Source organism: Protopterus annectens, chromosome 14.part0 (assembly GCF_019279795.1).
Source record: "Protopterus annectens isolate FY-2018-M chromosome 14.part0, PAN1.0, whole genome shotgun sequence".
NCBI classification, from domain to species: Eukaryota; Metazoa; Chordata; order Ceratodontiformes; family Protopteridae; genus Protopterus; species Protopterus annectens.
In genome coordinates this window covers 516,486,477-516,508,420 of record NC_056748.1, presented here as the reverse complement: position 1 = coordinate 516,508,420, position 21,944 = coordinate 516,486,477, and positions in this window count along the sequence as shown.

Genomic DNA, 21,944 nt, shown 5'->3' with positions numbered 1-21,944 from the left:
AACGCCAGAGCTCAAGGACCTTGTTTCTATGGAAAACTACATTATTGAAATTGGGTCAAATGCACACTGCATGTAGAAGTGGAATATTAGCTGATGGGGGGATCAAACCTAAGAATATGAAGTATACCAATCATATTTACTGCAAAGCCTATTTTATATCTGGGCTACGTTATCATCCCTATTTACTGTCAGGATGACTCTATTAGTAACATCACAGAAACACATTTTGTCACTGAATCAGCTTGCAAGTATTTTTGCCTGCAGAATAAAACAAGTTTGATAAAAGGCATTTCAGCTGTCATGTTTGACAGCATAAACAGTGTTTACAGAATAACACCTGAAGCATGACAAATTACTTTTTGCATAAAATGAATGATGAAGCATTAAAGAATGAATGAGAGTCATTTGCATTTTGCATTCAGGCTATGTAAATCCAAAAGCCATTTCTCACCTTGCTTCAGGTTCTGCTGTCTGTTATGTTTTCTTTCCTGGCAGCCTTCAAGACAGAATGTATCTTCATACTACCCCCCCCCCCCCCCCCCACAGTCTGAACTTGTAAGAAGACTTTGACTTCATGGGCCTTTATTGCCTATAAGAGTAACCACATAAATCTGCCCTGTTCTTTAACCACACAATGCTTCATTATGCTGTTCCTCATCTACCTAGTCAAAGGGTTTGTTGGCAGTACCTCATACAGATTATGTCATACTTACAGTATTCTGCCCTTCCAATCTATTTGCTTGAACTGTATGATGTTGCTTAGCATGTGCGTATTAGCTGAATCACAGACTGTTCCACCCTTATTACTTAATTATTACATGCATGGTAAGTTGTTTCCTGTTTAACAGTTACTGTCTGTACTAGGTGTCTTTCACACATGCCCGTACCACTGTTGCATTTACAACATAATCAATTGTTCTTACATTCATTGCAAACTAAATCATCCTTTGTATTCACAGACAGCCATAGTACTGGATTAAAAGCATTTAGTACCTTAAAAAAACTTAAACCCTTTTCAAGGGTTTCTGCAGAGGAAAATTCTTAAGATGCTAGAGATCCAGACACTTTTGTAGCTACTTGTGTTAATGATACGTTTTTTTTGCCTTTGTTTTAATAAAACAGTGCCATTTCAGCATTTACTTTAATTTGTTTGGCTTTTTTCTTTTATATTGCACAGTCAACAGAAATACGTGTTTTCTGAAGACACATTTTGAAGCTGTCTGACATTTATTGCAGAGGATTAAGGTAATACATGGTTTGGTTACCTTATCTTTCTTTACCTGCTGTGCGACCTTGACCAAGTCACTTAACCAGACAGTGCTTTGCAGCAATCAGGAAACTGAACTTGACTTCCTAATGGTTACATTGACCACATGCCGACTAGGTATACATTCATTTGTCCGAAACACATTTCGGCAGTCATACGGTTGTGCGACTTTAAATGTCGAATCACAACACTCCGAACATACCAAGATTTGAAAATGGTAATCTTGATAATGAGATTCAACCATTTTCAAAATCGAAAAAGTTACATACAGCGTTATGCAGGTGGGGCAAGCCCCCCTGCACCCCCACACCTCCCTACTTTAATATACAAACTCCAACATCGCACTACAGTGAGAGAAAGGATTAATTTCCCGATTCCCGCTATAGTACGATCTGCACCCAAAATGCCAACATCAAATGAACGAATGCCAATGTGCATTTGCTCATTTGAAAGTCGCACCTTTTTTTTTCTCATAATTTTGGAGATCTGGAGGTTGTACTTTCGCACACTGGTGAATCGTACAACCTTCATACGAACAAATGAATATATACCACCGACTACCTACCTAAAACTGCTACATTATTTACACATTTATCAATCTCATGGATATAGCCATTAATAACCTAACATAATGCATTAAAGCATGGCACTATATAACTTTGCAAAGCATTAAATAATATAGCATACCTTATGATAACAGAAAACACAACACATATAAGAATATGGTGAGTAATAGAAATGTCCGCATCCCTGTAACTTCCTCTCCCCTTTCCGTCTATCCTAGGCTTTCTTGAAAGATTCAGTTCTTGTGCTCTTAACTATCAATTCTGTTAACTGAAATTATTGTTCATTTAGCTCTTTTTCTGTGAAAAGTGTTTCCTTACATCTACATTGAAATTAAAATAACAAAACGCAGAGTAGAACACTGGAACCACGAAACAAACTAACAGTTCTACTGAAATGCAAGCAAAAATGGAGGCTCGGGTGCAGGGTTTGATTTACCGTTTCCATTCTTTTAATTCAGTCAAGAACTTCTTCAGAATTAAAACCCCTTCACCACACCAAACTTTAAAAATAGTGGCAATAAAATCATGTGATCATCTATGACCAATCATGAAACGCTTATCTAATTTTAAGTTGTCTTAAAAGCAACAGTTTAGTTATTTATTTATTTTACATTTCTTTACCGGGAAAGTCTGACTGGACACAGGTACATTTTCAGCAGAGGCAAGGGGAGAAAAGCTCCAATATCATACAATATATAAAGAAAAAGTTCTGATCACAATAAAATAAAAATTCAGAACACAATAAGGATAAAAAGATGCAATGTAGTAAAAGATATATCACCATGTGGTAATCATTTATGGCAACAGGTAATGGTTGCTAAGAATATAATAAACAGTTCTTAGTACTATGCAGTAAATAGAAAAAATAGTAACATTCTTTGAGGTATAATCAGAATAACAGCCTTACAGGGAACTGGTAGCACATAACACTATCCACATAACAATACATTAGCATGCATTTAACCTTGGGAGTAACAAGAGCCTAGCCAGTTGTTTGTATAGTAGGTTTTCAGTAGTTTTTTAAATTGTGTAACATTTAACAATGTTAAAAGTATATATATAAACGGGCAGCCACAGTGTTGCAGTGGTTAGCATTGCCCCCTCACAGCAAGAGGTTCTCCGGTTCAATCCTCAGCTAGGGTGCCTTCTGTGCAGAGCCTGCATGTCCTCCCTGTGGTTGCGTGGGTTTCCTCCCGTTTCTCAAAGACATGCTGCAGGTAGATTGGACACTCTAAATTGGCCCTAGGTGTGAGTGTGTGCATGTGTGTGCCTTCTGTGGAAGGTTGGGCACCAGGCTGGCAACTTGACACTGTAAAACTCCACTGCCAATCATGAGCAGACAAAGTGATCCACTGGATCCACTGTTGTGACCCCTAACCAGGAAAAGCTGGAAGAAGAAAAGTATATGTATAAACGGGTTTACTTCATAACATTGAAATTTCATAACTTTTTTTTTCAAATAAGATTTTTATTGTTTTTTGCAAAAAATCAAAACAATTGTAGAGTAAGAAAACATTGTACACAACTTTGAATATGGTTGTCAACTTACAATAGCTTCCTTGAGTGTATAAAATACCAGTATCATTCAAGGTACAAGAGAAAACAAAAAAGATAACCAGACTGAACTATATACAATATTTACAAGTATGCTACCATTATATATTGGAATAGGGAAGAACCTTAAAGAAAAAGATTAAGAATGAACCTCCAAATATCAAGAAGAAGAGAAAGAGAAAAAAAAAAAAAACAGTTTTCCTCAGTCTTATGAACATTCAGTTTCATTAACCATTTAAAATCTGGTCAAGTAGAAATTTCCAGAATTTCTGGTAATATGCTCTCTTCCTAAGACCTTTTATAATATGTTTTTGTAATGATATGTGCTTAAATACCATATCTCTAGATCCCTTCCAACAGAGTTTAGTATGATCTAGCCAGTTTTTATTAATGTATAACTTAACAAGTGAGCAAAGTGTAATTAATATATGTTGCTTTAATTTAGGTAACTTGATATCGGAGACGTGTAGTATAGCTAGCTCCCAACACACTCTGGATTTCTGATAACCCATTTTTTCTAGGCATGTTTTAAGAGAGCACCATAATTTATAAGTGTGAGTGCTGAACCATAACACATGTATGAGGTCAGCATGTGGACAAGAACACCATGGGCAGGTTGAGAAGATGTTAGGATCAAATCTATTTAGAGCAGATGGTGTGTAATAGGTGTTATTATTAATCATTAATGAAAAAATATTATGCGTCTCTTACTTGCTTCTTGCTTGGTGTGATGGATCTGCAGTGTTCTTATGACACTCAGTCTTGCTGGCTGGATTCTTGCTAAAATTCAAAGTCTGATTATATTTGCATTCACAGTCTGTTGCATACAGAAACTTGCAGAATATACACTGATGAGAGAATATACTTTGCAGCACTTGTCTTTAAGAGCAGTAACCAATAACTTTTATAATAAATAAAACTGGACAAACGTTGCAGCTTAAAAGTACTGTTCCAACTTTACTTCTCATATAGTACAGATGATGTGAGAGATATAACATTTACCTCAGAACACCAAATGTGTTCCTACCATATCCCTAAACAACTGGATTTATACAGCTCTTTATATACTCTTTTAGTCATGCATAAACATATTTTGGAGAATTGCTTATTCTGTAGAAACAATACTAAACTTCCTTGTTTAACAATGTCTTGTAAGAGACCAGCTTTTCTGACAGTGTGAATATCCTGTAACAGTGTCCTAATGTCCATGTAGAAAAACATATTTTTGAGGAAACACATTGTCCTGTATTCTATTTGAATCTGTGTATAGAAACATGTGTTCTTATGTCAATGCTGATAAGCATATCCTGTTTCCTATGAGGTAAAACATATTTTTGAGAAAACACATTGTCAGAGATCAGCTTTTCTGACAGTGTGAACACCCTGTATTTTATTTGGATCTTTGTAAAACATCTGTTCTTGTGCCATCCTGTTTTTCCATGCAGAATAACATGTCATTGTTCTTTAAAAGCAGATTTTGCATTTTTGTTATTGCATACATCATGCCTTGAGTCTGTAAGGGAAGAATGTCCATTCAGCAGATTCCTTTTCCAAGCCATGGTCATTTAGTATGACTGCTGATCACATTTACTTAAACTTTGTTTCTGCATTTAAGCAAGCCTTTTCTTTCAGCATATTTACAACATAATTAATTTCAGATTTATATTCATAAAATCTAACAATTCCCTCTGTTTTTAAACATACTCAAAACATTTTATATAGAAAACACAAGAAACAAACCTTTAGTTTGATACAACAAATCAAAATGCAATGTTACATAGTTAATACAATGATATTAAAGTATTACTACCAAAACTGAATGTATTTAACATTTTTCTTTTGCAGACCATTCTGTGAAAATATTTTATCAGTTATGAGCTGTGTCTGCTTTAATGTTATTTATTTATTTTTTTAACTTGATCAATTTATTCTTTTGCAATCACAGAATTTAATTTATGACTTAGAACTGTTTCATTAACTCTTTGCAACTGTTGAATTAACTATAAGAGACAGTAACCATGTGCTACTGCAAGCATTTATACACTACTGAAAACACACAATTTCAATGTCATTTTAACCATAACATTGTGGTCATGTCTTTGAACTGCTCAATAACATCTTGGTAAAACACTGAACTGGGCTTAGATAATAAATATTTGAAAGCAATTTACTGGGGTAAAACCAATTACAACTTGACAAATTACTTTTGAACTTATCACGATGTATTCTTTACAGTATGTATTTACACAGACTGTTTGCTATTTATGCATTTCAATCTAGTAGGTACCCTGGACCCATTTTTATTAAATATGGTTTTCACACATATTTATTACTAGACATTAATCTCATTTGTACTGAATTCTTCTGCATTTGTACATACAATGACTATAAAGTACATTTAGTCCAATCTTACAAATTTAATAACATTAATATTAAGCAAAATCTTGGAAAATGTTTGTCTCTTTAGAAATATCTAGTGGAACTGACACCAAATGCATATGTCATGTTATTTTAAACTACATACTCAGCAATTATTAAAAATATTCATGCTTTTTATACCAACATTGTTTTGCCAAAAACATATTAAAAATAGTGACCAATCTTGTTCATTTTTTTTACTCTCTTTTGTATAGCTGTAATCAATTTTAAGCCATCTCTTGTTTTTTAAACCATCTCTTGTATAGCTTTGCAATTTAACAGGTTGTAAATACAATTTGATGCTAAACAATACAATAATAACCATTATGATAGCTATTAACAACTTGTAAAATATCTTATCCTGTCAGGTTTAATCCAGTTTACCAATATTTCTAATACACTAATACCTGTTTTTCCCTCTACCTAAAAGAGTATTGTCAAGAATGAATGAGATATTTTTTTTTTTCCTGTAGCTTTATTTTAGACCCTTATTATTTATTTTTATGTAGCTTTATTTCAGACCCTTGTCACAGTCTGTTTATACAGTCAGTGTAAAACTGAGAAAGTGCCCTCCCTCTTATACAGTCAGTGTAAAACTGAGAAAGTACCCCTCCTGTAGTACTTCAGCACTGTTTACCTGCCCTATGCTGTAAGAATAGAATGTATGTCAGCCCAACACTATGGTCATACATTTATTTTATCAAATTATGAACTTTTGTCTGACTTGATAACTTTTATAAAGCTTTTGCTGTTTACTACCACTAGTAGGCATTTACATTCTCCTGCACAATTGATTTGAACTGTACATATACTATAGCCCATTTGCTGGCTGTACTTGATACAACTGAGTTTTTTTTGTCCTTTTAACATTTACTTGCAAACAGATTATCAGTGACATCTATGCACAATTGTGGCATTTTATGACAATTATTAAATAGTGTTGCCTGTAAACATTTTAACAATTATGTTTTAATAACAATGATGCTTTAGAAAAACTCAAGCTACTTTTCTGGCAATCAGTCTTGTTTATCTTATCTTTCCAGCATTTCCTGTAACTATTCATTCAGTCTAGGAAGGTCTTAGCTCACATTTCATACTCTGTAAACTATAGTTAATTCTTTTGGCATTTTTCCTTTAATGTGATTGTGATTTGCATAACTATGCATTTATACAACATAAATAGACATCATTTTACAATTACCTTACATGGATTTCAGTATTTTTTTTATTTAACTATTTAACTGTCCCGCCATTAATTTTACAAAAACTGTTTGAATAATACCATCTGTGATTTTATTTATTTTTAAAATTCAGAACTTTAACTGTTTGGTGTTACTATATAATTATAAACAAATTGTAAAAAACAAAATAGATATTAGTTTAACCAACACATTTATATTTATATTATTTATATTTGCTGTTGTCTGCCTTATTGTAACAGATGTACTCTAGATGAAAAAAACACACATGCATGTCTGTCTTGTATCTGTATATCTTTATACAAGCATGTCAGTCTTGTGACTTTAAATTTTTACTCATCTATTTTTATTTAATTTTATATATTATAATACACTAGAACAGTTTTGTTTACCTTTTGACTATGCTAATGAATTGCATTCATATGCTTTACTTTACTGTAGTACTGATAGATGTCTTGCTTTAACTGAATGAAAGTAAAACATTTAAGAATGATTTGTCCCTATCATCCTACCATGTATGTTTAACCATTTTCAAAACATAAACATATTATAAAATATATTTCTTTTGCACAGATTAACTGTGTATGCAGGAAGTTCCCAGTCTTTGTCAGTTCAGCTAATTTATTTCCTTTATCCTGCAACTGCAGTTGAATAGTTTCCTGTAATATTGTATGGTCTTTCTGACATTCTTTAGTAAGCTGTTCTGCTGAATTTGAAACTCCTATGCACTTTTGAAAAGATGTATGTATAACTTGTCTAAGCTTCCTGAACTCATTGTGTCTGTCTTTTAGAAGTTTACTACATTCCTTTGTAATAAAATGTACTATGGGTTCTATCAGTAACTGATTTGACTCACATGTGGTGACAGGACATAACTGTTCAACATCAGAATGTAATGGAAACACTTTACCCTTAGTTAATTCTTCAGATCTGTCTTTACAGTCTATTTTTTAGCAATATGATGCAATATTATTTTATGACATAATACACAAAATGCAGTTTTGTTGAATCACACAATAAACATTTGTCATATTTCACATGATTTTCTTTGAGATACCAGTCAAATATTGTAATACATTTGCATAATGCCTTACTATCAACCTGCCCTAATAAGGGTTTACATTTACTAATGTGCTGTGTATACCAACATAGCATTTTTACATTTGCTTAAATTATGCATGAAAATATCCATACTGTCTAATCTAATATCCAAGACTGTTTAATATCCAAAACTGTCGAATAGCAACCATACTAAAAAATGTGACAGAAAAAGTCTTACCAGTGAGCAAGAAAACAGGTGATCAGGCTGTTGTTGCAGATGGCTGGAAATTTTTCAAAGTCACTTGAGAAGCTGGGAAAGCACAACAGGCAGTGGACTGATGGGCTAGTGGATATCCCCCTTTTCTTTAGTGAAATTATGGCACTGCGACTGGAACTTCTGTCTCACTCCGGATGTAGACGTCTAAAAACTTTACTACTGCAAGCTGCATAAACTGGAATACTTCTGTTCAGAATTGACACATACGTACAAATGTTAGTTACTGCAATTTAACTGAAGTGACCCTCTGCAGGGCTTACCATCACTCCTCCTGTGTTTGAATGCAGATTGTAGGTTCAAATGCAGACTAGCTTGCCATTGAAAAAATTATATGGTGCTAGTCACTCAGCTGCCTCGCCATTGAAAAAATATTATATGGAGCTGCTTACTTGCTTCTTGCTCCTTGCCTGGATGGATTCTTGCTAAAATTCAAAGTCTGATTATATTTGCATTCACAGTCTGTTGCATACAGAAACTTGCAGAATATACACTGATGAGAGAATATACTTTGCAGCACTTGTCTTTAAGAGCAGTAACCAATAACTTTTATAATAAATAAAACTGGACAAACGTTGCAGCTTAAAAGTACTGTTCCAACTTTACTTCTCATATAGTACAGATGATGTGAGAGATATAACATTTACCTCAGAACACCAAATGTGTTCCTACCATATCCCTAAACAACTGGATTTATACAGCTCTTTATATACTCTTTTTAGTCATGCATAAACATATTTTGGAGAATTGCTTATTCTGTAGAAACAATACTAAACTTCCTTGTTTAACAATGTCTTGTAAGAGACCAGCTTTTCTGACAGTGTGAATATCCTGTAACAGTGTCCTAATGTCCATGTAGAAAAACATATTTTGAGGAAACACATTGTCCTGTATTCTATTTGAATCTGTGTATAGAAACATGTGTTCTTATGTCAATGCTGATAAGCATATCCTGTTTTTTATGAAGAAAAACATATTTTTGAGAAAACACATTGTCAGAGATCAGCTTTTCTGACAGTGTGAACACCCTGTATTTTATTTGGATCTTTGTAAAACATCTGTTCTTGTGCCATCCTGTTTTTCCATGCAGAATAACATGTCATTGTTCTTTAAAAGCAGATTTTGCATTTTTGTTATTGCATACATCATGCCTTGAGTCTGTAAGGGAAGAATGTCCATTCAGCAGATTCCTTTTCCAAGCCATGGTCATTTAGTATGACTGCTGATCACATTTTACTTAAACTTTGTTTCTGCATTTAAGCAAGCCTTTTCTTTCAGCATATTTACAACATAATTAATTTCAGATTTATATTCATAAAATCTAACAATTAATTGTGTATATATAAGATTTTTAAAGGGAATACATTCTATAGTGTTTTTGATTGCCTTTAGTTTTTGTTCATCTTTGAATGTGGTACTATGTTTATCCCAATATTTGGAGAATAGACACACCAAGTTATGTTTCATAGAGATGATAAGATTATAGGTTTCTGAGAGTGTTTTCTCATTACTCAAGAGTCTAGATATAATTTCAAGTAATCTGTTGATGTCCTGAATATTGGTAGACAAATTGCTCGCTAGTGATAATACAATTTCTGTGATTTGTCGTAAAATAACTGTGCATATGTTGTTTACTTTCAGAATTAGACATAAATTGTGAATACTCTGGTTGTTGTGTTTGTAAATGTCCCAGACTGTACAGTCTTTGATAAGGGAGAAGTCTTTAAGATTGACTAGCTTGTTGCTGATTTTTATATTAGGATTTAGGTGAAGTGGCTGGAGAAGAGGGAAAGTTTTATCAATGTTGATAGATTTTAACATGTCCTGTAATGTTCTAATACTTGTGTTTCAGAGTATTGCTTAATTTGGTGACTCTAAGACTTGTAGGGGTAAGGAAAGGATTTGGATTAATATTATTATTGGTCATGTGACTATGCCAAATTTTAACCCAAGAGGGGGATATCTTGTTGTTGTCTGAGACTAGGTTTGAGATTACCATGTTTCTATTAGCGCATATCATCTTGTAACATAGATGAAGATCTGGTAAGCTAAGGCATCCCTTTTCCTTGGGGTAGTCAATTTGTTGTGAGTTATCCTGACTGATTTTGGAAACCAAATAAATTTGTCTAATTCTTTGCTCATTTTGATAAAGAGGCTGTTTGGAATAATAAGGTTTGATGCATTGAATTGATATAGTAATCTAGGCAGTACAATCATTTTCACAGTTGCTGCTTTGGACAACATAGAAAGTTTCAATCGTTGCCACCTGTGAAGATCCTGGGTGATTTTCTGACCATGTCTTAAGGAGATTATTTTGGATCAAAGAGGCCTGATTATGCTCAAAGCAGATTCCTAGATATTTAAGGTAGTAAGTTGTTTGAAAAGGAGAATCCAGAAAGTAGTTTATTTTGTGGTTTGCAGGGTTGATGGGAAAAATATGGGACTTCTTATGATTGACTTTGTACTCTGAAACTATAGAGAATTTATTAATAGCTTCTAATATTTTCTTCAGGTAAGTATTGGGGTACTGGAAATATATATTAAGATCATTTGCAAATGCAGACAGCATTATTTTAGTATTCAGAACTTTAGGAACAGAGTGGAAAGTATTTTGTGAGATATAGAAGAAGAAGGGTTCAATGACAATATTAAAGAGGTAGGGTGATAACGGGCAGCCTTGTCTTGTTCCGCTTGTGATTTTAATTGGATTAGATATCCTTTTGTTCACATAGAGGTAGGTAAAGGAGTCTTTGTACAGCACTTTTATCGTGTCAGAGAATTCTTTAGGAATGTTAAAGTAAGAGATAGTTAGGAACAAGAAATCCCAATTGACCCTGTCAAATGCCTTACAAGCATCAAGTGTTAAGACGTATATCGGGTTTCTATCATTCTTGGTTAACTGTATCAAGGAATTTAGAGTTAGGGTGTTGTCTTTTTTGAGTCTATTTGCAAGGATGGAGGAGAGTATTTTAATATCCACATTAATTAGAGAGATGGGCCTGTAGTTGTGTGGGTTGGCTTTGTCCTGATTGTTTTTCAGGATTAGGATTGTTTTTGAGTTGTTCCAATGCAGATCAGTTATGCCGTTCAGTTTGATTATGTTAAACACTTTTAAAAGAATGGATGAAATTCTTAGGTTGAAGGCTTTATAGAAATCAGATGTGAAGCCGTCTGGGCCAGGGGATTTGCCAAGTTTAAGGTTATTGATGGTATCAAGAATTTCTTGTTGTTCAAGTGGCACAGAGAGATATTTTCATTGATCCTCATTCAGTTTCAGGAAAGTAAGCTTATTCAAGTAGCTCTCCATTTGGGATGTGTCTGGGATGTCATTATTCCTTCCATATATATCAGAAAATAAAGTGTAAAATAGCTCTATGATCTCCGAGTCTGATTTATAGATTTTATTTTGGTAATGTAGGAGGGAAATTCTAGTAGATCCGTGTTTGTTTTTGATTATTCTCGCAAGGGTTTTAGATGGTATTTGTTCCCATTCAGAGTATATAACTATATATCTTTGTTCCTGGAGGGAATAATTATGTTGATCTAGTTCTAGTAATTCTTTTTGGGTATTGCTGATCAATTTTTCTAACTCTGGGTTAGGTCCTGACTTATATTTCTTTTCTAAGTCTGTTAGATTGGAGATTAATTTGACTTCTTTCTCTTTGTTTAATTTTTTGTAATAAAAAGCCTTCTGGATTAAAATCCCTCTCGATTTTATTTTGCAAGCTGCCCATTGGATGTCTAATGGTATTTTGATGGACTCGAGATTATCATCAAGTTCTGACAGGCTTTCTTTGATTTCGTGCATTATATCTTTTTTAAATAATAAGTTATTGTTTATGGTCCAATTGCCACTAACAAGTTTCGATGATGCTTTGCTTGTAAAGCTTAAAATAAGAGAGATTTTGGCATGGTCTGATAAAAACCTGGGCTCTGTGTAGAAATTTATCTCTAGATTTGTTAAGGATTCTGAGATTAGGAAGAAGTCTAGATGTGACCAAGTGTTATAGCATTTCAAATAATAAGTATATATGTTATCCTTAGTTAAATTTCCACTAAATGAGATTGGGTCTATGAGGCTTAGATCAGACATTAATTCCCCCAATGTGAGTGAGGCTTGGAAGTTGTAAGAATTCGGGTTGCTGGTGGATCCAAATCTAGGTCTATTACTGCATTCCATTCCCCTCCTATAATATATTGATGATTTTTGAAATGTACAGAGAACATTATAGATTTCCAAAATAAAATATTGTTGTTTCGTGCATGGACCATATAAATTAAAAAAGGTACGGTTTACCAGATTTAGGATTCACTGTTGTGAAAAGGCACAGTCATCCATTTTTGTCAAATTTAGTTTCTGTAATAACTTCTTGAAATGTTTTTTTGATAACAATAGCCATCCCTTTTGAATTTGAACTGTCCCCTGCAACTATTATAGACTTTATTCAACTTCTATTAGTATCCCTTCCCCAGTCCTCTTTGAGCATATGTGTTTCTTGTATAAAACAAACATTGGCCTGGGATTTAAACAATAGGTACATCAAGAGATTTTTCTTTCCTTTATTCTGTAGACCCCTTACATTCCAGGAATCTAACATCTACCCAATGAATTGTGGATAGAAGGGAATGAATAACTAAACAACTTTTTATCCACTTTTTTATCATTTTTTGCTCTACCCCAGGTTTTGAATGCAATTGTATTCTACTTGGCTGAAGAGTGATGTTTATGAAGGTCCACACCATACTCAGAACTCCTGTATTTGAATTTAAGTTTATAATAGTAGCACAAGACTCCTTCAGCTTTAACCCAGTGCCTGACCACCTAAACAACCTATTTGAAGGAGTAAAATAAAAGAGAGATATTCGATATACCAAATTTGAATATATTTGTGTCAGTGTAAGTATATAAACCACTAGTAATAACATACTAAATAAATATATATACAAAAGTATGCTCATCTCAAGACTGATCATCCTTGGCCCTACTTCCAAAGATCCATGAGCCTCCTCTTTATGTGTAGTGTTACAGGAAGAATAAACCATCATAGGTAGTTATGGGTTAGCAAAGTGTATTTACTTTATGAGCCGGTAAAAACTCACTGGCACAATGATCTAGATTCTATGTACCCTGTTCGTTGACCCAGATATGTTGACCATAATAGTGCAAAGGGATAATCTAGAAATTGGAACTTGGCAGAATGTCAACAGAAAAGTGATACAGAACTTCTTATGAAAATATAACATAATATGCAGTGCATAGTATTCGCTGATTTAAATCAAGCAGTGACCAAGCACCCTGAAACAAATATAATAATTAGCCAAGACTCACCAAGAACAAATAATTTACATGCAATGAATAAAAGTTTGAAAAGTACATCATTTAGAGTATATTAGTAAAATCTGAAACAGCTTAGTACATCTAGCGTTTCTTGTACGTATGTCGTTTTGTTTAAAGACCATCTTGTCATGCGTTAAAAAATCAGAGTTAGGCTTTAGGTACAACATTTCTACTTTTTAGTAAAGTCATTAGTGACCAAAGCTTCATGTAGTGGTCCTTATACTCGAAGAACAAAATGATAGACTGATTCAAGGTGTTCGCTCCCCTCTAATTCACAGGCATCTAGTGCCTAAAGAATTACAAAATAAACATAAACTGTCCCAACACCCAGAGATATTTCTGGTTTGAAAGTTGAGTCAATAATTAATCTTTAAAATGTATTACTGAAATGCAGAGCAAGTAGAGCATTTGTGTTAGCTGCTTAAAAGTTATATATAAAAAAAAAAATAGTTACTTTTTTTGTAAACCGCGAGCTTGTTAAGTGGTTTTTATTTTATGTTCATGTGAGTTTAAATAGGCTCACATGATGGCTAGGCAGGTAAGAATTTGGTAATTAGGTCACATTTAACATAGTTGTGATCAGAATAATAAAGAATTTTCCTGGGCATTTGAAGTGGAAAGGATTAAAAGAAATGACTTGCTGTGATGTCCCTGGTTTCACAGTGCTTATTTTTAGGCAAGAGGGGCAAGGTATGATTCCGTAGAATTTAGTCTGAAATAAACTCGTCATCTGATTGAGATCACTTGATTATTGAGGTCTGTACTATTTTCAGACATACTATTTCCGCTGACTGCACTTGCTGTGATATTATAGGCTGAGAGGAAGATATCCAGGTGAGAGATTATGAGAACATCTTTATTGATACAAAAGGAAGTTGAAAGAAAAAATAGATTCCACTGGCCAACAAGCAACCACAATTTTGTTCCTCCCTCTTCAGATAGATCGAGTGCTTTAGAAATTTTTTAAAGGTGATTTATAAACTCGAACTTGGTTTTCTGAAAGGGCTCATAATCTTCAATAAAATCGGAGTGGAGTATTTCTTATATTGACTGTTCATGTAAGTCAAGAGGTTACAGTTCTGGGGCTTTACCAAAGCATTTGATAAATGCAGTTTTTGCCTCTTTGGGTGGGTTGATGGCAAATCTGGTGTCATTGTTATAAAAGATTAGTGTATTAGGATATCACATTTGAAACTTTATGCCTCTCTTGATTAAATTGGCACAAAAAGGAAAGAGTTTCTGCCTGTTTTCTTTAATTGTGAGGGGAAGATATTGTGTAAAGGTAATTCTGTGGGTGTTCCAGATGAAAGATTTTTGTTTTTTGGCAGCTGCTAATATTCTTTGGGCATTTTGAAAGTTGAGGAGTTTGATATAGACTTGGCATGGAGCTGTAGAATCTTGTTTGTGTCGGGCGCGATGGGCCCTCTCGATTATTATTTCTAATGGAATTCCCTCCAGGCATAGAAAGACATCAAAAATTTGTTTAGCAGTGCTAATCAGTTGGTTGTTTTCATATTTTTTTGGAAGACCCCTAATTAGTATATTGTTGCATCAGCTTCTTGCCTCTAGATCTGTTAACTGTTTTGGATTTCATTTAGTGAAGCCATTTTGGTGCGGAGTTCCTCTTTCAGGGTTTGAATTTGGATTTCATTTGACTGGGTCTTTTGTTCCAGGTTGTCCATGCAGTCAGCAGTTTGATTGATCGTGCTACCAAAATTAGTAAGTTGCTCTGAGAAACCCCAAATCGCTGCTTGTATTGGTTATAGAGCTTCTTTGAGTTCTTCCATGTAGAAGCTTGCTTCAGCTTTAGGTTTAGCACTAGATCTGTTAGACTCCAGAATTTGTTTATTTACTTTTTGTCTTTTGGAAGCCACTTCTTTCTCAGGAGAGGCTATTACTGAAAGTTTTGTTTTAGTGGTTTGTGTCTCCATAGTGTCCAATTATTTTGCCATTCTATTTTAGTTTTGATCCTCCTGTATATGCTTAAAGAGCGGGAATACATTCAGGCCTATAGAATACACATGGCTGAATCTCGTAGAAGAGACTGAGGGCATTTAAGTTAAGTTTGATTCTTTGTAAAGCAAAATATCCCGTTTAATGGAGTCTTTGCATTCTAGTTATCCCTTCTCATCAAGTCATTTCTTTTCCAGACCGATTGTGAGATTTTTCTTAGTTTTAAATAGGAATGATTGGGCACTCTGTGGATAGGGTGTTGACTGGACAACCACCATCTTGAATTCCCTCAGAAATTTCATAACGTTGAATTTCATAACATTGAGATCATAACATTGAAAACTGAAAACACTGAAAACCCAAAACAATGAAAACTCAGAACATTGAAAGTGTGCTTCGTAACATTGAAAACTACATTGCACAAGTAAATAAGATCCCCTCCACCTACAACACCTAACTAACAAACACACTTTCTTCTACATTTCTGCAGGTGGGGCAAGCACCCCTGGACCCCCCCACCCCCCATAAATTAAATATACCAACTCCAAGAATGCACTCCAGTGGAAAAAAGTTAATTTCCTAACCTCAGTGTATGGTGATTGTGACACAGTGAGGTAAGGAAATTATTTTTTTTCCACTGTAGTGCGATCTTGGAGTTGGTATATTTAATTTACAGGGGGTGTAGGGGCAGTGCCCCCCACATGGGAATGCAGAAACATAGTAGAAAGTGTGTTTGTTAGCTAGGTGTTGTTATATGTGGATAGGATGTTATTTACATATGCATTGTAGTTTTCAATGTTATGAAGCATACTTTCAATGTTCTGAGTTTTCAATGTTTTGGGCTTTCAGTGTTTTTGGATTTAGATGTTTTGGTCTCAATGTTATGGAAGTCAATGTTATGAAATTTCAATGTTATGAAGTAGACCCGTATAAACATGTATGCAAAAATATAAACAATTCTGAAAAGGGTACAAAAATGTAACACTAAAACAGTTCAAACAATAAATATGATTTTCAAAGTACTTAAAGCATTTAAAACCTTTGTGGCAATAAGAAACATTTAATATTTATAAATTCATTCATCCCTGATATTTTATCTGCATGGAAGCTAATCTGCCACTGAGTCTCGTACCATTCCAGTAAGACATTATAATTCCTTGAAAAATCTTTAACACTAACCATATCTAAAACAAATAACTGAAATCTCTTAAAGTCTGAACAAATAAGAGAGTGCTTGGCTAATGAATTACTAATATCTTTGTTTTTCAATAACGAGGGTGTGTTCATAAATTCGTCTTGAAAGCTTCCTAATCATTTTGCCCACATAATATCCTGGGCAAGAATTACAAATAGCTAAATAAACTACACTCTGCAAATTACAATCATATCTACCCTTAGCCCATAAAGTTCAATCCAAAGCCTTAACATAAATACTAGAGGTGTTACTGATGAACCTACAATGTTTACACCTCTCACATTTGTACCTGCCCATTATACCTTTGATATCTAACAATGTAGACAAAGAATTTTCTAAAATAGATCTTATGCTATTAATTTGCTGATAGGTAAAGGATGGACACTCTCCGAGAATCTTAGCTAACTGCCCATTTCCAAGAATAATCTTCCAATTTTCTTTCAGTATGTCTCTCATTAAAGACATATTAATGGAAATGGGGAGTGAGAATGCCCTCCTATATCATGACTGAGGGGGATCCGGATAAAACAAGTCCATCATTATTAACTGCTGATATCTCAAGCGAAGTTTTGTTTAAAATAGGTTAAGCTTTGTCTAATCTTAATACATTCACTTCACTAATGATTTTAGGTAGCCAATTAATAGTATAACTTCTCTGAAAAAAATGTAATTTTAAATGTTCAGCTTCTTTCATAAAAGTTGCTTCATCATGGGTGAGCCTGCTGAGTCTGATACCCTTTTCTTCATATGAAAGGGGGGTTGGCTCCTCCTATGTACATACTGGTTAACAAAAGTATCTTTTCTAAATATCTTACTCACAAACCTTTCCTCTTCTTCTTCTCTGGAAACAGTAATGTCTAAAAAATTAATCATTTTCCCAAAACCACTGAAAGTGAATTTTAAAAAAGCTGTACTGAGATTCACAAATTGAAACAACTGATTAAATTCATTTTCTGTCCCTCTCCACAAAATTATAAAATTATCAATGAATATTCTTTAAAACACAACCTTATCAAATAGGATGTGGGACGTAAGATATACTTGTTCCCACCATGTATTAACAGAGTTTGAAAATATGGGGGTTATTGTCACCCCCATTTCAACTCCTGTTTTTTTTTTGTTTGAAATGTTTGTCTTGAAATACAAAAAAGTTGCTATTTAGTACAATTTCCAGTAGAACACAAATGGTACTAATAAGAGTGTTGTCAAAATCACTGAATACGGTTAGATAACGTCTCACAAAGTCTATACCAGTATCTTGCTGGATGCTGGTATAAGCAGAAACAACATCCATAGAAATAAGAAAAAAAAAATTGTCCTTTCTCTTAATGTCACTTAACAATTCCAAAAAGGTGCCATGAATCTATTAAATAGAATTCCGATTTCTGTACCACTGGGTTCAATTGGTGGTCCAAAACCACAGAAATTAATCCAGTTTTGTAATGGTCAGCTACAACCATCGGTCTGAATCACGGCTTAAATCTGTTCTTATGTACTTTAGGTATACGGAAAAGTCTTGCCATTTTAGTATGGTCCACTCTTAAAAAAGTGTAGACCTCATGGTCGATGTTCCCTTGACATAATACGTCAAACAAAATATCGTCAATCCATCATTTCAACTGTAATCCCCTCATAACATCCTTTATCTGTGAGGAGATTGATAATAGCCAGATTATAATCAGTGCTGTTCATAATTACAACCACTCCTCCCTCGTCAGCCTTCATTACACGTATATCTTTCCTGATTGAAAGTTCTTCTAAGGCAAGTCTTTCTTCAAGCAATAAGTTGCAAAACGTTGGTCTATTACCTAACTTCCTCCTCAAGTCTTCCTCACAAACATCATGGAAGCCTTGTAGGGTACTATGGAGGGACAGGTTATAAATACTTCTATTGGTGAACTTATTATTTTTTTGGCTGAACTGAGGGATATCATGTAACAAGTATTGCAAATTAAGTTTCTGAACGAATAACTTGAAATCAATCATTACCTTGGTAGTACTGGCAGATTGGGTAGGAATAAATGAAAAAAAGTTTGGTAAGGATAGATACATGATAATCATCCAAAATCATACCACTTAAAGTGAAGATTTCTGTATCATCATTTAGTTTTTTTTCTTTTTTATTTTTCCCCCCTCCCTCAGACATGTTTCTTCCTCTTGGCCTGCCTCTTTGGAGTTCTATGATTGGTCTTAGATGATCATGTGACTTTATGGGCACTATTTTTAAGGTTTGGGGTGGTGAAGGGATTTTAATTCTGAAGAAGTTCTTGACTGAATTAAAAGAATAAAAATAGTAAAATTAAAATCTACATCTGAGCCTCCCTAGGTTAGTTAATACTAGGCTAAACTAGTCTACGGAGTCATTTTAAGCCTAGCCAATGTACCATTATACCACTTTCTTCTTTTTATAAAGAACTTCACTTTTACTGAAATAGCCATTTGAAGACAAAGTATGAAGTGGAAGAAGGAGCCTAGAATCTCCGAGGAAAATAGGTATCTTAACTGAACCATACAAATGAGCTCTGATGCATTCTCAACAACAAAGAAACGTAGCACAGCTGCAGATATATGGATATCAGCTACCCTCAGATTACTACCCATGGCATGAATCTTCATCAGTAGCTAATGGTCAGTCTTGACCACAATATGGCTATTTTGGATACTTGCATTTTCGGTCCTTCCAGATATTTGTTCCCTTCATATTTTTGCATAATCTCCTTGAAATTATCACCATCTGTTGGGAGCCATTTTTTCAGTCTCAGCATGATGTACATTTATGACCCATGATGAATAGGCCACACATTACCAGAAACTTTGGCAGTGGGATTCAGTTCAGGCCATGGTCTTCAAACCATTTTTCACTCAAGGTGTTTCTCTTATTAGTGATATGTACTTTCCATAGCTCAGCTGAAGATGCCTGAGTTTGGGAATGTCCAAAAAGATTTGAGTTCTACGCTCCCATATTTTTTCATAAACATCTCCAACACTGATTGAGACTTTTAGCAACAGTCTAGAAATACGAACAGGGGCATAAAAATAGAAGTGTCACACATGCCAGGCAAATACATTATGGGACATTGGGGAACTGGTTGTAGTTGAAACTATTGTCTTTAAGAAAACAGTGGAAGTGGTTATCTCTGAAACTATCACCATTAAATCTCAGTCCATTGCTCATAGCTCTCTGACCTTAATTAGAAGGAAGGGAAATGCATCACATCCCTTAAACATATAATACATTTCAGAGAGAGAAAAGTATGTCAGCTCTACCTCTTTCATGAACTGGGACAACATATCCACTATGGGTGACCACATTCTGAGTTTTCTCATAGCCTGCTCTTAAGCTTGTGATACTGACAGGAACACTGCATATCCAAGCCAGTCTTCAACACTGAGCTTAAACTTATATGGTCTGCTTTCTGAAACTCTTTCCCTTTCCTTTCCTTTCTTAATAAACTATATACATATGTATAGACCCCTTAGCTCCTACCTGGAAAGTGTATTCACTCCAGCATCCTGGATGACACCATTCATTCCATCAGTACTGAACAACATTTTTCACTTTGCCCGCACTAGGGGATACTTATCTGCATAGCTCTTTAGAAGTCATCAAAGTCTCCATCCAGATGTGGTGACACATCAGTCTCTAACTGATCCATGGTAGGGAAACAGCAATCATTCAGATATCTGTATCATCTCTGGGTTCTGTTATCCAGTCCAGGTCCTTCCCTCAACCTATTAATCTAACCTTTAATGGCCTCCAGTCAATTCTTCAACTTGTAATGGCCTATGAGGAAAACATGTACATATGTACACCTGTGAGAGATGCACTTATATAGCCAAACTGGAAGCAAACCTCTCTTCACCTAAGACTGGACTAGACAGTCAAGAGGAGAAGGTATACACTTGCACCACACCACACTCAGCACACAGTCCCTCAAAACCTACACCACCAAAACACACACATAGAAACACAAAACACACACCTACATTCGCGGATGCTCTCGGTAAAAACCTGCCCAAGCAACAGGAACCTCCAAAGCAGAAACACAAGCAACCTCCAACCCCCAACACAACCCAAATGACACATAGCCCACAAACTCAGTGTGCCACTCAATCACAGTCCATAAGGCATAACAACATACCCAACACTCTAGTCATAGGTAACTCTATAGTCAGGCACACTGATGTTCCACTCAACAGGCTAAATAAGGAGAAAGTTATTGCCAGCTGCCTGTCAGGTGCCAGGATCTGCCACATTATGCATGCACTCAGGTGACTCCACAACAAGTACAAATATGACTCTGTCATTGTCCATGTTGGTGTGAATGACCTGAGACGTACCTCCCTGGACTACATGAAAAGGGACATGGAGGAGCTGTCTGATTTTTGTAGCCCAGGCAGGGACCCTAGCCCTGAGTAGCATCCTGCCATCACCCAGAATGATACCACAGTACAAGGACAAAATAATTGACTTCAACAATTAACTAAGCTTCTGGTGTCATTCTAAGGGGATCCAGTATCTGTCTGCCTGGGATGATATGATAGACAAACCATGATGCTTTGCCAGAGATGGCCTGCACCTGTCGCCCCTAGGATTCCGGATACTGGCTAAGGCTCTAGCCACCCCTATAGTGCCTTTTTTAGGCAAGGTTCAAATGACAAATTCACCACCGTAACTGGTACAAGCAAGAAGAATCTGAGGGTATTGCTGCTCAATGCTAGAAGTCTAAACCTCAAAATGCACTCACTCGAGGCACTCCTTAAAATGGAGAACATCGACATCTGTGCAGTGACAGTGACCTGGGTCAAGACTCCAGAGAGTACCCCTGCATTACCAGGCTATAATTCCTACCACGCCTTTCGGCCACCTAACCTGGAATGAAACATTAAAGGTGAAGGCATGTCCATATTCATTAAGGATTTCTACACCTCCAGGCTAGTTGCTCAGCATAATGCATCTGAGATTATCCAAGTGCAACTAACTTTGGGCAAGACTGCAATCCAAATTGTAGCTTGCTACAGATCCCCCACCATGCCTCAGGATTCCCACTCCTCATTTCTTGATACACTGGAAAATATTAGGATACAACCTAACACCCTAGTAATGGGCGATTTCAACTACCCCACCATTAACTGGGA